This window comes from Leptopilina heterotoma, unplaced genomic scaffold (genome assembly GCF_015476425.1).
Source record: "Leptopilina heterotoma isolate Lh14 unplaced genomic scaffold, ASM1547642v1 Lhet_272, whole genome shotgun sequence".
NCBI lineage: Eukaryota > Metazoa > Arthropoda > Insecta > Hymenoptera > Figitidae > Leptopilina > Leptopilina heterotoma.
In genome coordinates, this window is record NW_025110982.1 from 87,422 (window position 1) to 98,701 (window position 11,280).

The window sequence follows — 11,280 nt, forward strand, 5'->3', positions numbered from 1 at the left end:
TGGCTTTACATTGTTCTCATCATAATAAGCTTCGATACTATTAACAGAATCTGATAAAGAGCTGTTCACGTCATCTATTTTTCTTTTTTTTTCAATTGGTTTCTCCACAAATTCTTTTTCTTTTTCGATCCTCAACATGTCTGCTTGGATAGTATTCATTCGACCATCTAATAAATTAATGTGTTCTACAACAAACGTGTCCAGTCTTTGCCTATTAGAGTTTTTGAAAATGACATTTTTAATTTTATTAAATTCTCCCTCGACGGCTGCACTTGAAGCTGGTATTCTTCCGTATTTAAATTTTTCCACGTAAACACAGCTCCACATAGGAAGACGTCTTATGTCCTTTATAAGACGATTCGCACAAACTGGACAAAAATATGCATTCACCTCGTTACCCATGTTTAAAAGTGGAGTAACTTCATCCACGATTGTTTTACCCCAAATCGTCCATAAATTTTCATTAGCTAACTCTTCAGGCTCAGTGGAGTCATCTTCTTCATCCGAAATTTCGTCTTCTTCCGTTTCTTCATTTTCAAAAGTTTCTAATAGTTTTTCAATTTGTTTTTGACCAGTAATTAAGTTGCCTAAGAAAATCCTGTTTGTTTTAGATGTGTCTCCTTCTGTTTCACTTAATGCAACTATTAAAGACGCTTTAATGAGTTTTCTGGCCCATTTTAAATTTTCTGCTAATATTATACTGCCTATTACACCTAAATAAAATTTTTTTATCAGACGACGCTCCTGTTTTAATCATCTGCATATAATTTTATAAAATGCGCAACGTCTATTCTTACAAAACACGAAGGTAATAGGTCTTTTTGAAACACATCACAATAACTTTCAACTGTCATGTGCCCAGTTAAAGCTCTTACTAAAGCAGTCAATAAGGCTGGTGCTGAATCAGAAACCGATTCCCTGGGCAAAGGGACTCCTGAACGAATCCACTGTGTTATCCAATTTTGAATAGTTCCTGTGTCTTGCGCTTCTGAGAGCATTTGATTAACAGGGAATTGACCAGATTCACAATTAATTACCATTAGATATAAATAAATATGTGGACCAGTTGTTCCATCCGCCTTTATCAATTTTTGTACAAGTTTACCTGAAGCATCTGTATTAATACACGAATCTTCGTTGACAGCATACTTTTTGTATACAATTTTTTGGTATTCTGTCCAATACATAACGTGGAATGGATCGTACCCTATGTTTCGAATTGACAATTTAACTTCGACTTCACCTATTCTTTTATACTTTGCTAAAGCGATGACAGGATCTTTGTCCAAATGCAAAGATTCAACATATTCGTGCTTCGCAACATTTAAAGTTGATAATTTAGGAAGAGTAGGCGGTTCAGGGTCTCCAAATGACATCAACTTCTTTGCTTGCTCTTCTCTGTAACGTTCCGAAGATTTATGCATGAGGATTTTTGCTACATCATTTCTAATGGGTTGACGCAATTGCCTCTTTCCACAACAACCTTTTTTGACAAGAAACTCGCAGTTCAATTTCACGGTATGCTCAGTACCAACAATAGTTATTTTTATCGTTGTACCACATTTACACTTTCCTATGAAACAGAAGTAAAAAGAACAAAAATTAGTATTAATAAACAATAATTTATATATAAACATTAAATAATATTAAGCACAGTAAAATTAATTTTTATTATATTTTATTATATATAATTAAACAGATTTGAAAATTTTAAACGCTCACCATGAATTGAACCAGAGTCAAGATCGTTGTTCAGATAGTGCCATTCATAATTAAACCCACAAGACATTTTAGTATAATTCCATAAAAGTTCTGAAATTTTTTGCTGACACACTCCTGGCAATAATTTTTTTACTTTTCGCCCTTTGTACATTTTATCTGTAGTCATGGCATTAAAATTTTTTTTGCTCATAGACAGGATATGTTTGACGATTTCGGGATTATCTGCTTCAAAGGAGGAATTAAAAGAATTATCACAATCCTCAACACTTTCCACATTTTTATCATCAATTGCATTCTAAAGCGCATCATTCTTTTTAACTTTTTCTCGGCCATTTAAAAGATCCCGAATACCGTGTTTATTGTCACAGACAAACGAATATAGCGAGCTGCTACTTTTCTTTCCTTCTAACTCCTCTGATATTTGTTTCCAAATAGAATGCGTTTTGCTTAAAATCTTGTCATTTGCTAGTAAAATTATCTCCTTATATTTCAATAGTGTGGAAACAACAATAGACGGATCTATTAAAGGAATCCTTCCAGTACGAGTCATTTTTAAATTTCTAAACAAAAATCTATATTAGCTAAGATAAGTAATCTAGTCGTGACCGCAGTACCAGCCGTGGTTACATTGTTTTTTTAGGATTTGTATTTTTTTTAAACATCAAAATATTTCGACTTTAAAGAATTTTTTACTACTTTTATAAAATATAGTGAATCATGGACACATTATTCTTAGAAATATCGAATATTTAGGAACAATCAACATAAAACCTCAAAATCTGATTTACAAAAAACATAACCTAAAAATACATGGTAACCATGACGTGCACTGTAAAACAAATTTTCTGTAGATTTACAGTTTTGTTAATAATTTTATAGAAAATTATAGAATAACGTCTTTAAAAGTAGCGAATTTAAAATACCTTCTGTAAAATTAATACTTTTAATGTGCCAAATTACTACTAAATTTACTACTACTAAATTTACTACTTTTAAAGACGTTATTTTATAAGTTTCTATAAAATTGTAAATAAAACTGTAAATCTACAGAAAATTTTTTTACAGTGTGCAGCGCGGACAAGACTGAGTTACGAATATTGTGTAAAAATAATTTTTTATCCCACATGCACAAAAACGGCGCTTTCTGATAGCAGCCGACAGGGAGGAAAGTCATTCATTTCTTCGACCGTATGAAAATGGCGGCCGTGTTCTCCCAAGGGCAAGAAAATTAGCTGTTCACATGCATTTTTCTTGCCCAAGGGAGAAATCGGCCGCCATTTTCATACAAATCGAACAAGTGAATGACTTTTACTCCCTGTCGTCTGCTATCTGAAATCGCCGCTTTTGTGCATTAGGAATAAAAAATATCGTAAGTAACACGAGAATAAAGGCAGCCTATTTGTTTACGATGATTTTTGTGACACTTGTTCCGGTCTCGGGGCGCCTACGGCGCCCTCGACCTCCACTCGTGTCACAAAAATCACCGTAAAGAAATGGCTGCCTTTCTCCTCTTGTTGCTTAATATACTATAATTAGTATTTTGTATCATTGCTTTCTTTATTATCATTTACTAAACAATACCCTACTTTTTATCTTTCTCATTTAGTACAAAAAAGTAAAAAAAAAATTTTTATTAAATTTATTATAATAGAAATCTAGAATTTAATTTTCGACAATGCTACTTTAGTAGACATTAAAAAAGTTTGTGGTATTCTTGTATTATCTTTAATCTGTAATCCTTAGTTAATGAATCGATTTTTGTTAACAAGGATTTTAAAAATAATTTGAAAATGAAATTACTGAAAAGAAATACATTACTACATAACCTAAAACTATTCTATCAGCATGTAACTGCACTCTAAAGACCAACGCACAATAGCTTCGCGAAAGTCGTTCGTGAACGAGACGCATGAGATAGAAAAGGACAGAAATATAGCTGTTCTTTTCTAACACATGCTTCGCGTTGTTCGCAAAGCAGTTGTGCTTAGACCTTTACAATGGTTAGAATGGTTGATGAAAGAACAAAACTTATGAAAGTTACCACTGATGGCGCCAGTTATGCGGCCTTGTAACGCGCAACTCAATTTATTGGCACGAAACTTTGGAATATTTAAAAGTTCCTATAGAAGTTGGATTCGTTCACAATTAAGGGTATAGAAACCCAACCCATCGATGAGATCCTCTTCGAATAGAAATCCGGTGCCAACGTTGAATCGAATAATCTATAAATTTTATACCGAAACTTCAAGAAAAATAGAGAAATGAAAAGCAAAAAGGCAAAAAGAAACAAAAGCAATTAAAAGTCAAGTAGTTTAGATTTTACATAAGAAAAACAATTTATTTTCTCTACTTCAAGCTGAATTTGCATATAATTACAAAGCTTCGTACAACCCCTCACAGCACCGGGATATTCAGGATATTCCAGAGACGTCCTGGGGATATCGATTTGTTTTCGGAAGTTTGGATATCCCTGGATTATCCTCTGGATATCCATGGACGTCCCTAGGATATCCCAGAGATATCCAAACTTCCGAAAACAAATCGATATCCCCAGGACGTCTCTGGGATATCCTGAATATCCCGGTGCTGTGAGGGACCGTTCGCGACAAGTCCCAAATTCGTTCTCTGTAAAACTGGCCGCTCAAGCGGGCCCAGGTACTTCTATACTTTTCTGCTCTAGGTATGCGCGCGCCATTCAGGTTGGAAATTTGCCTGGTTCGAGCCGACTCAATGTTTTTGGAATCGTTTGCAATATCGTTAACACAATTATTAATAGAAATATTGAAAAAGAAATTAAACTTAAACATGTTACAATAATTAAAATTTGGTCGCTATTAATTAAATTTATAAGGATATTAGTTTTCTATCTCTATCTTTTATCCCTATCGCTATCTCTATCTCTCGTTGAATTAAAATATAAAAAAGACCTTTTTGTATTTCCTTTAAGAAATCTCTCACTATCAACATTCATACATCGTACTTACAACAATCGTTTAATTCAATTATCATTCTTAACCTAAAAATTCTAAAAGTTTATTATATTTAATTATAAAGTTGATTAATCTATACACTTATATCAAAATAGTCGTCGTTGCAAAAATGTTTATGATTTATAAAGGATTACATTTGTCAAATTTGTTTTACTAGTGTGTTGAGTTATATATTGAAAAAGCAAAGATCAAATATTAGATTTAAATTAATTAATGATGTTAGATGTTAATTCAAAAGTTCAATTTTAAAATTGATGTAGTACTCATCAAGTTTCAATTTAATAATCGCTTGGATAGGTTGCAATTCTCTTCTTTGACATTTTATAGTTTTTACGTGACTCTTTTTAGCAAAAGAGGCTAAGTTCAATTTTATGAGACCCAGATGTTTAGGCTTTTGTTTGTAAAAAAGGGGCGATACGAGATTGACCATTTCTATGTTATTTTTAGTTTTATTACTTTTACTGCAGGGTTTGGGTTTTTACTCTATTTATTGCCTTCTAGTCTGATTTCAATTTCTATAAAGTCATAAAGGGATTTGCAACCCGACGATTTCATACCATTCCTTCTAACTGGCCTAAAATAACAAATTCGAGAGATGAGATAAAAATTTTGTTTTCCCTATTTTCTCTGATTTAAATTTTGTAAGAAAACGAAGAGAGAGAGAAAAGACACACACATATATATATTTATTTCCCTCTTCTAGTCAAATTGTCCAAAGCGTAACTGCTTGCCAATCATATTATTTAATTAATTTAATTTATCATTATTTCACATTTATTCTGATATTCAAAATTTTGCCGCGCTTTCGTTTCTTGCGGTAGTGCTGTTCTAACGGCGAGCTCGCGAATCTTACGCGCTCGTTACAGCCTTATTGCAATTAAAAAGTATGGGGTAATGCATTTGCACTATTATCATTTTTAATTAATTTAATCATATTACTATGTCAATAATATTAATTAACAAATTTTTAAACATATTTTATAATAATTAAATTCGTAAAAAAATCTGAAAGAGAAAAAATTTTACATCCTATAAAAAAGTGAAAAATAATCAATTTATAACTTTTTTTTGCAATAATATTATCACAAAACAAATTTGAATTAGTAAAAATTTGTAATAATTATAACAAAAGTGATTCGAAATTTATGAAAATTAATTTAAAATAATAGATAAAGGAAATAAAATTTCTTTTTTTAGAAAATAAATTTTTAGAAACCGTATTTTTCATTAATATTCATTCGTTTTTTACAATTATTCATAAGTAACTATTTATATATTTTAGAATGTTAAATAAGCTATATTAGTCTCGTATTCTTTCATTCATTCTGTCTGCAATTTGAAGTTACTTTTTGTGTATGCTTTATCCTAATATATAATATTACAAATTAGAAAATTTTTTTAAAATTATGATTAAGAAGTAGGAAATACACCCATTTTATGCATAATTTTTATTCCTCAATAACAATATTGTTTACAAACTTATTTTTTTCTTTTGGGAAGAAAAACATTAGATATAAAGTTTTTTAAAAATAAAGGAAAAAATATTTATATAAATTATATTTGTCAATTAGAAAATTCAATTGACAATGAAACTGAAAATTTTTGAATTTTAGAAAATAAAAGAAAAAATTATATTAAAAAAAATGAAGTGTTAAATTTGTAAAATTGTTCGAAAACAATAATTTCATTTTTAAATATTTTAAATATTTAATTATTATTATTTTTTAATAGGAATTCAAATTCTTCAAAACATTCAAATTCAAGCCTTTTTTAAATTAATCAACTTTAAAAATATTGTTCGAAAACATAAAGATAACGATTAGTGATTGATTGATTTCTTTATGTTTTATAATAATTAAAGAGGATCGAGTATTAAAATCTTTATTTTATATTATAAGGATATTGTTACTGCAACTTTTTAAAAATTATTTTTGTATTCTATTATTATCAGGAATTTTGACTAAAATTCATTTTCAAATCAATTTTTATTAGAAAATTCTACAAAAATTCAATTATTTAAATACAAAAGTAAATAATTTATTGAATAATTGAATGTTTCTTAAAATTTAATTCTTATAAAGAATTGTATTAACAAAATTTTAAAGAATTGAATTCTTTTGACGAATTATAAGAACTTTTTTTAGAATAGTTACATTTTTCAAGAAAATCAATTAAAAATTGTATTTAAAATAATTAAAATTCTGCGACGAGTTTTATTATTTTATAAAATAACTGAATTCCTGTAAAATTTTAATTATTTATGATAATAATTAAATGTTTGCGTACAATTTTATTGAAATTGTCTTTAAATAATTGAATTCTTTTGGATAATTTTATGAAAATAGTACATAGATATTTAAAATCATTCAAATGAGTAAAATTTTTCAAAATTATTAAATTTTGAATTATTAAAATTATTCAAAAATCTAAGTTCAGTAAAATTTCTAATTAAATTCATTCAACATTGAAATTTTATAAAATATCAGAATATATGATTATTATAATTATAACAATATTAAAACTATATATTCCAATTCATATTTTCTGTTTATAAAAGAAATTTTGAAGTAATAATTTTTACGTTCTATTATTTTTAAAATTGCTAATTTTATTTAAAAAAAGGTGAGTGAGATGTCATCCGCGCACGATTTGTTGATAGTTAATATTACTAATATTAATATAGATCTAATTTAAAAAAGTTTTAAATTAAAATTTTAAAAAAGTTGAATTGAAAAAGATTTTAATTAAAAATTCTGAAGAAGTTAGTTTTTTGAAACATTTTTATTCACATTTTTTTCAATTATATTTTTATATAGGTATATATTTTTATATTTATACATATTTTTTTAAATCTTAATACATATGGAACAATAATGGATTGGGTAAACCAGACAGGAGTCGGACACTTAAGGTATTTCTCCGGCTCCAGTGGAGCTCAAATACGACCAATGTTCTGTATATAATAGAATTACCTCTCCCTCAAAAGGAAAGGTTGAGAACACTTTTCTCTTTCCTTTCCCTTCGGTCGAGCGCAGAAGTGCAAATTTCGTAATTGTGCGCAAGTTTTCATGATACGGCAACAGTGTGGCACAGCTGTCACGAGGCCTGTTCTTCTAACGGAGAACATAACCTTCATTTTTACTTGTTTAATTTCATGAATTTTATTAAAATTAAAATGTAAATAAAAACCCAAAAAAATAATAGATTTGTTTCAGTAAAAGTAGCAGGAAAAAATGAAAAATTCTCCTCGACTGTGGAAAATGGCTAGACGTATCGTGATCGACATCTCATTTAAAAAGAAAAAAATATTTTCAGTCGGGATTTTTTGGAAAATATAGAAAAATATTATTGACCCGCGCACGCGCTGCTCTCGGAAATTTTGCGAAATTTTTATAAATAATTATTGAAAAAATGTTTAAACATTAAAATAGGGGTTATGAACGGTTTGGTATTGACTTCTCATTTTGATAGAATCAAATATTTCGGGTTTATATTTGGAGGGATGATAGAGGAATTTCACTCACTGAGACGCGTCTCTCTCCGTTTTTGCAATAATTTTGCGAGGAAATTATGTCAGTGGAGTAATTTGAGATTGAGACATTTCGTTAGTTCAAGTCGCGACCACTTCCGAGAATTGACGCCACCTCCTTGACCACTGACACATAGATCCACTTGTCTGTGTGCTCACCGTCATATTGTCTCACTTTCGCAAAAATTAAAACTTTTTAACTTTCTTTTTCAATATATTTTTCAAAAATTACCTGCAAATTTCGAGAATATTCTTTATCAGAACGCTTCCCCCTAATTATCCTGATAAATCCTATAACGAGATATCAGAAAATAACGCGTTTAAAGATTTGATAATAAAATATTATTTTCCATATTATTATTATTATTATTATTATTATTATTAATAATTATAATATAAATTATTTCAATTTGTAGTAATAATTTATAATTATTATCAAATTATCGTAATTAATATTATTATTATCACTTATTAATTTTGTTATTACAACAAGAAATTCAAAAGAGCAATAATAAAAACAGTAACAAAATTTGATAACTAAAAAAGTTTCAATAAAATAAATAAATATATAAATATGTTTGAAAAAAGAAAAGTTTTTTTAAATTGAATCTGAAAAAGTAATTGAAACGAATGTTAGTTTCGCGCCTTTTTGCAAGTGCTTTGAACGCAACAGTGTTGCCAAGTCGCGACCGCATGCTTTCCTTGCACCAGTAAATTCAATGAAAAATCACTTGAGTTTCGACTTTCAAAATACAATAATTAAAAAATGAGCATCGTTACCTACACTGAAATTTGTTTAATATTATTTCTTTTATGTTTTATTTATCCCTACAACATACTAGTTTTTGAGAAATATTTATCGAGTATCTTTCATATGTGAAATACAGTTTTTCTACTATATTTCTTACAATAGTGATTGAATAATAATAATAATAAATAATAATAATACTAATAATAATAAATAATAATAATAATAATCAAACTTTGTAGAAACTTGCAGTACGTCAAGTTGTCTTTGGAGCGAAATCATTTCGAATTACGATTAATAAATAAATTACAATTATTCATTACGCCCCTTACCCATTATGTCCCGTTCCCCCTATATACGTGATTTGTAAATATATATCAAATGTATGATTAAAGACATGTAAATCCGGATACAGTGAATGTGATAGTTTAATTGTTATAAGAAAAACTTTAAGAGCCAGTTTCACCAACTTCCGATTAAAAGTTAATCAATGATTAAAGACAGTTTAAAGACTTCTGATTGGTTAATTGAGGATTTAATCATTGATTAACTTTTAATCGGTGTTGGTGAAATCGGCCCTTAATTTACTAAAGATTTAAAAATGAACAATTAGATAAATTTTCTGCAAGATTTTTTTAAAAGAACGTACAAGCGCCTAAACTTTCGGTAGGACCTTCCGGCAGGACGCGCCTCTTACATAATTTATTAAATATATTAACAAATATTGTTATTATAAGTTACTTAGAGATTTTGAAAAAATCGCCATTTTTAATGCTATACAAATATTTGAATAACTAATAAAGTAGTAAACGTTTTTTAAAGCTTCTCTTCTTATTTTAAAGGTCATTTTTAACAGTATGAGAATTACTTCAGGTATTAACGTGTATTCTTTGCTTAGAAATTGTAAGCAAAGCAAAGGTAGGATACCCAAATTAGAACAAAATAATAATAAACAGCACAGCATTTCAAAAAAAAATTTTGAACTACGAAAATAAAAACAATCCTCCAAAATTTACCCATCGTTTTAACAAGCAAAAATAAATCACCTCCACTAAGATGAGACGAAAAGTCAAAAATTCAAAAAAGTTTTTAAAAAAATTAATTTTTTCAAAAGTTATTGTCGGACAGACAGACAGACCTACAGACAGACGTAATCGCCGGACCATGTTTTTTGGATTCAGGACACCTCAAAACGCAAAGATTTCATAAAATTAGCAAATAGTACATTAAGCAACAAGGTACGCAAAGGCAGCCTTTAAGTCCCGTGTAAAGTAAGATATTTTTTATTCCAAAGGCTCAAAAGTGTCGATTTCAGATAGCAGACGACAGGGAGTAAAAGTCATTCACTTGTTCGACTTGTGTGAAAATGGCGGCCTTTTTTCCATGAGCAAAAATAACGCATCGGACTAGCTGTTTTTTTTGCCCATGGCAAAAAAAGGTCGCCATTTTCATTCAAGTGGACAAATGAATGGCTTTTAGTTCCTGTTGGCTGCTATCTAAAAGCGCCTATTTAGTGCTTGAGGTATAAAAAGTCAATTTTTCACCAAATCTAATACCTTCTCATGTGATGAAAATAGAAAAAACCATTTCCAACAAGATAGGACCAAGAATTGAAATGTTAAAAAGAGTAGGACCAGCCCAGCTGTGTAAAAAAAATTTCAATGATTTTCTAAAATGTTAAAACTTTTATGAATATATTTTAGTTATAACATTTTAGAAAATCAATAATAAATTTTTAACCCAGTTGAGCTAGCCTGACCCAAAAACTTAAAAAAAATTAATTTTCTATGAAAAAATGTTGTAGAGAAAAGTTGTTCGTATTTTTCTAATCAAAAGTAATATAAAGTTAAAAATATTGAAATTTGAAAAAATTGAATTTTTAAAATTTTGAAAGTACTGTAGTTTGTGTAGTTTTCGACGAAAATGGCTGGCTAACGAACTCGATCTGTATTTTAACAGTAACTTTGTACTTGCAAAGTTGCAAGTTGATACAATAAGTTTTTCAAAAGTTATCGTAGCGACACCATTGTGTCTACAGACAGACACTTTTTTTAGACCATGATTTTCGGACTCAGGGGACCCCAAAACGTCGAGATTTCATGAAATTAACGAAAGTCAATTTCCGACCAAAACTAATACTTTCTCATGTGATGGGAATGTAAAAAATTATATTCCTTAAAAAAAGAGTAAATAAACAAGTAAGAATTAGACAGTAGTCGGCCACTCAAAAAAGCCGTTCAAAATTATTAAAAAGTGTCCGACTACTGCCTGGTTTACCTTTATAATGAAAT